Source organism: Calonectris borealis, chromosome 15 (assembly GCF_964195595.1).
Source record: "Calonectris borealis chromosome 15, bCalBor7.hap1.2, whole genome shotgun sequence".
Lineage (NCBI taxonomy): Eukaryota > Metazoa > Chordata > Aves > Procellariiformes > Procellariidae > Calonectris > Calonectris borealis.
Genome location: NC_134326.1, coordinates 23,630,097 through 23,635,463, shown reverse-complemented (window position 1 = coordinate 23,635,463; position 5,367 = coordinate 23,630,097).

Below are 5,367 nucleotides of genomic sequence, written 5' to 3'. Positions count from 1 at the left end.
TAGGATTAAATATCATAGTTGTACATTGTATATATATTAATTAGTTTGTACAACTAATTAGTTAATAACTATTCTAAGCAGTCAACAAGGAAGAGCTGGACTCGAAGAGGGCGTGCGGGGTCTGAAAAGCAGAGACCACCCAGACGTTGAGTTTGGCCTGGTGCATGCCGGCCTCCCGCACTTCAGGGTCCAGCAGGACCAGACCCCCGCCCCTGGGGAGGGTCCACGCACCCTGCCCACCCCCTGCTTTCCCCTGCAGCCCCCAATGCCCTCCCACCCCCCCGCACAAACGGCCAAACCGGCTTCTGCTTTGGGCCCCCAAACCAGCTCACTTAGCGCCCATTTCTGAGCCCATAAACCCAGCTGCTGCGCCTCTTCTCAAGTCCCAAAGATGCCCCCGGGGAGGGCAAGCGCTTGTGTGATGCTTCTGGCAGAAACGGGGCTGATCCCGGTGCCGGGGGAGCAGAGGAGAGCTGGCTGGGACCAGCTTTTGCTCCTGGAACAACCCCAAGTCCCTGCTCCGAGGTCTTCCCCTTGGGGCCCTGGGGTGGACTTGTCCCTCCCCTTAAAATGCTCCAGCAGTTTCGGGGGCAGAAGGCCGTTTCTAATCCCTCTCTCCAGCAGCTCCTCCCTCGACTCGGCCCGTGAAACCCCCACACTCGAGCACCTCGCTGGGACGGGCAGCCTCCATTGCCTACAGGTTGCCCATCTGCCTGCAGGGAGGGCTGGGGGGTCCCCGTCCCCACGGGGCTACAGTAGGAACTCGCAGGGGGGGTCTGTTTGCACACAGCGCCGCCGCCGCCCCTCCCCCCCCCCGGCCCCACTGCGCGGCCCCCCTAGGGCACACAGCCCCCCCCCCAGCCCCACTCCCCAGATGCTCACAGCCCCTCCTCCGCCTGGAGCCCCCCCCCAGCCCCCCTCCGCGGAGCCTGCAGGACCGCCCCCCCCGCCACAGCCCCACTCCTCGGCTCCCCGGGCCCGCGGCCCCTCACACTCACGCTGCGCCGCCGCTTCGGTGCACACCCCGCCGCGCGCCCCGTTGAAATACCCTCCGCAGCCAATCAGCGCGCGGCTCCACCGGACCGCCCGCGCGGGGCACGCCGGGAGTTGTAGTCCCCGCCTCCGGAGTGCGCATGCGCACGGCGCCTCGTGCAGCGCGGCTGCCTCTACATCGATACCCGTACAATGGTGGTGATCGTGCACCGACCCTGGTGCAACCCTTGTGCCCCCCATGCTCGCAGCCCCTCCCCAGTGTTTGCAAGCACCTCCCAGCCCCAGGACCCCCGGTGTTCACAGCACCCGACCCACAACCATTTTCCAGCCCCCTGGGAGCCCCAAGCCCCACTCGCAAGTCCCGCCAGGACCCACAGCCCCATTCCCCAGCTCCTTGGGGCACCGCAGCCCCCCCAAGCCCCACTCCCCAGCCCCCCTAGAACACACAGCCCCACTCCTCAGCGCATCTAGGGCACACAGCCCCCCCAGCCCCACTCCCCGGCCCCCCCGGGACACACAACCCCCCCAGCCCCACTCCCCGGCCCCCCCGGGACGCACAGCCCCCCCCAGCCCCACTCCCCGGCCCCCTCCGGGACGCGCAGCCCCCCCCAGCCCCACTCCCCGGCCCCCTCCGGGACGCGCAGCCCCCCGCCAGCCCCACTCCCCGGCCCCCTCCGGGACGCGCAGCCCCCCGCCAGCCCCACTCCCCGGCCCCCTCCGGGACGCGCAGCCCCCCCCCAGCCCCACTCCCCGGCCCCCTCCGGGACGCGCAGCCCCACTCCCCAGCGCATCTAGGGCACGCAGCCCCACTCCCCAGCGCATCTAGGGCACACAGCCCCCCAAGCCCCACGGCCCCCGGTCTCCCCTCAGCCCGCCGTGCCCGCGGCACCTCAGGCCGCCGCCGCCGCCGCCGCCGCCGCCGCCGCCGCCGCCGCCGCCGCCGCCGCCGCCGCCGCCGCCGCCGCCGCCGCCGCCGCCGCCGCCGCCGCCGCCGCCGCCGCCGCCTGGGTGCAGACCCCGCCGCGCGCCCTGTTGAAATATCCTCCGCAGCCAATCAGCGCGCGGCTCCTCCGGGCCGCCCGCGGGGGGCACGCCGGGAGTTGTAGTCCCCGCCCCGGAAGTACGCATGCGCACGGCGCCTTGTGCAGTGCGGGGGGCTGTGCAGGGACCCCCGTGCAACGGTGGTGATTGTGTAGGGACCCTTGCGCACGGGGGGTCGGTGTGTGGAGACCCCCGTGCGATGGGGGGGGCAGTGCAGGAAGACCCTTATGCAACTGGTTGGTGTGCAGGGGACCCTTGTGCAATGGCGGGCAGGTGCACGGGGACCCTTGTGCGATGGTGGCGATTGTGCAGGACCCTCGTGTGACAGCGGTAGTTGTGCAGGACCCTCGTGTGACAGTGGTGGTTATTTTTCTCTTGGGTTTGGGAGCAAAACAGCCGGTGTCTGAAACCACTGGGGTGTTTTGACTGCTGCTGGGCAGGCTCGAGGCCGCCTCCGGTTCTCACGTGGCTCCCATGGTGTGCGTGGACCCTCCTGCAACGGGTGCGGGTGTGCAAGGAGGGCGATCCGGGGTAGGGGTCCCTCTCTGGAGGCACCCAGCTCGAGCTGGCACCTAAGAACTAATCAAGGAGTAATGAGGAACCTACTCTTGGACCTGATGTTAACCAGCGGGATCTCAGGGTCAGACCCTGTTACGGTGATTGGACCCTGGGGAGGTGGCAGAGGGTGCCCTGGACAGATTGGGGGGGTTCCCTGGGGAGGAGGGGAGCCCCCACCCCCCCGACTGTGGGCACTCCCCCTAAGGAGCAGAGCATGGTGCAAGACTTTAGGGGGGATGAGGGTCAGCGGGACCCCGAGACGGCGGTGCCGGCTCTTCCCAGCATCTCCCCAGGCACCTGCCGTGCTGAGAGGAGGGGGGGGGTGTGTCTCAGGGCTGGGGGTGACCGTGGGGATGGGGGGGGGGCCTCGGGATGGGGCGGGAGGGGGAATCCTGGGGTCCGAGAAGGACCCTGGGAGTGGAGTAGGGGGACATTTGGGGACAGAGGTGTTTCTCGGGAGATTGGGGACGCCATGTGGGGGGTTGAGACTGGGAGGGATGACCCTGGGGAGGTGGGGGGCACTCTGGGGAGAAGGGATCCCACCCCCCACACCTGCAGCGACCCCCAGCGGCAGCTGGGACCCCGACCCACTGGGGGACCAGGATGGGAATGATGGGGACTGTCCTGGTTCCGGCTGGGACAAAGTTAACCTTCTTCCCAGTAGCTTGGGGGGTGTGCTGTGTTTTAGGTTCGGTGTGAAAGGAACGTTGATGGCCCATTGATGCTTTGGCTGTTGCTGGGTGATGCTTGCACCGGGAGTGGGGAGCACAGCCGGAGTGGTGGACCCAGCTGGCCAATGGAGTATTCTATACCATGTGACATCATGCTCAGTATAAAAAACAGGTATGTGGGGGGGCTCGCCCCCCGTTCGTGACACGCGGTCGGCGGTCGGTGAGCGGTTGTGTTGTGCATTGCCTGCTTTGTGTATTCTGTTATTGTTGTTGTTCTCATTGTTATTATTACTGTTCTACTTAGTTTTATTTCAATTATTAAACTGTTTTTATCTCAACCCGGGAGCTTTCCTACTTGTGCCCTCCCGATTCTCTCCCCCATCCCACCGGGGGGGGTGTGATCGAGCGGCTGCGTGGCGTTTATTTTTGCTGGCTGGGGTTAAACCACGACAGGGACTCACTCATGGATACTGCACAGGTAATAAAATAGTTCATGCTGCACCCTGTTGTCGGGTCTCTGGGGTGCCCTGGGCCCTGGGCGCCGAGTCCCCACCCCAGCCAGCCCTTCCCGGGGGTCCCCAGGCTGCCGGGCTCCTCTGGCCCCAGCCGGCGGGAGCTGTGTCCTCCCAGCCGCTGGCCACGCAATGGCAGCACTGACCCACGGCCACGCGGAGACAGGGCTGGGGGATGCCTGTGCTCCACCTGGGTCTGCAGGGCTTGCGCAGGGGGGATCCGGCATCCTGCAGCACCGCTCCCACCCTGGGGACCCCAAACACCCCTGGGGCAGACGGTGTCCCCAGCGTGTCCACCTGACGGGGGTGGCCTGTGCCCCTGCACACCCGTGTGCGTGGCGGGGGGGGGGGGGGCCTTGCTGTCCCTGTCGCTGGTGGCAACCGGCATGGGGGGAAGGTGACAGTGAGGGTTCCCGCCAGTGGCCCGGAGCTGGTCACCGCTGGGGGGTCAGGGGACAAGCAGGGCCAGCACCAAGGAGCGATGGCAGCACAGCCCACTCTCTGGGGGTCCCCGCCCCCTGTCCCCAGGGGTGCCCTCCGTCCCCGTGTTTTATTGGGGGAACACAGAGCCCAAAGATCAGCCACAGGGACAGGGGACGGGGAGCTGCCCCAGGGCTGGGGACAGGACCGGGACACGCCGACACTCTTGGGGGCGCTGGCATGCGAGGGGGGGCAACCTAACTGTTGCCGCCCGGGATGAGGAATGCACCGGGATGAGGGATGCACCGGGATGGGGACCGCGAATGGAGGGGCCAGAGCCGGCGCGCGGACGCCGGGCTGCAGTACCACGCTTCGGCTTCGGGGCGGCAGCAGCGAAGGCGGCGGCGGCGGCGCGGCTGCGCACCTGTGCGGTGCCGGCGCTGCAGTACCGCGATTCGGCCACGGGGCGGCAGCACCAGCGAGCACCCGCCGGGCGGCGCGTGCCCGGGGGCGGCACCGGCGCTGCAAGTCCGCGCTTTGCGCGCCCAGCGCCCGCCGGCACCGCGCACGTGGGGCGGCAGCAGCGTATCCTTACCCGGACGAAGCAACGAAAGCGGCGGCATCACCCCGCAGGAACCACAGTACGACATTGGCGTTACTGGCGGGCGGCAGCGCGGAGAAGGGGGGCGCCAGCGCGCATGCGCGGCTCAAGACCTGCAGTACCGAGTTTTGGTCGCTCGGTGGCAGCAGCGAGCAAAGAAAAGCGCGCCAGCGCGCATGCGCGGCTCAAGAGCTGCAGTACCAAATTTTGGTCGCTCGGTGGCCGCAGAGAGCAAAGAAAAGCGCGCCAGCGCGCATGCGCGGCTCAAGACCTGCAGTACGAAATTTTGGTCGCCCGGTGGCAGCAGCGAGCAAAGAATAGCGCGCCAACGCGCATGCGCAGTTCCCACGCGGCAGTACCGAATTCTGGTCGCTCGGTGGCAGCAGCGAGCAAAGAAAAGCGCGCCACCGCGCATGCGCGGCTCCCGACCTGCAGTACCGAATACTGGTCGCTCGGTGGCAGCAGCGAGCAAAGAAAAGCGCGCCACCGCGCATGCGCGGCTCAAGAGCTGCAGTACCGAATTTTGGTCGCTCGGTGGCAGCAGCGAGCAAAGAAAAGCGCGCAACTGCGC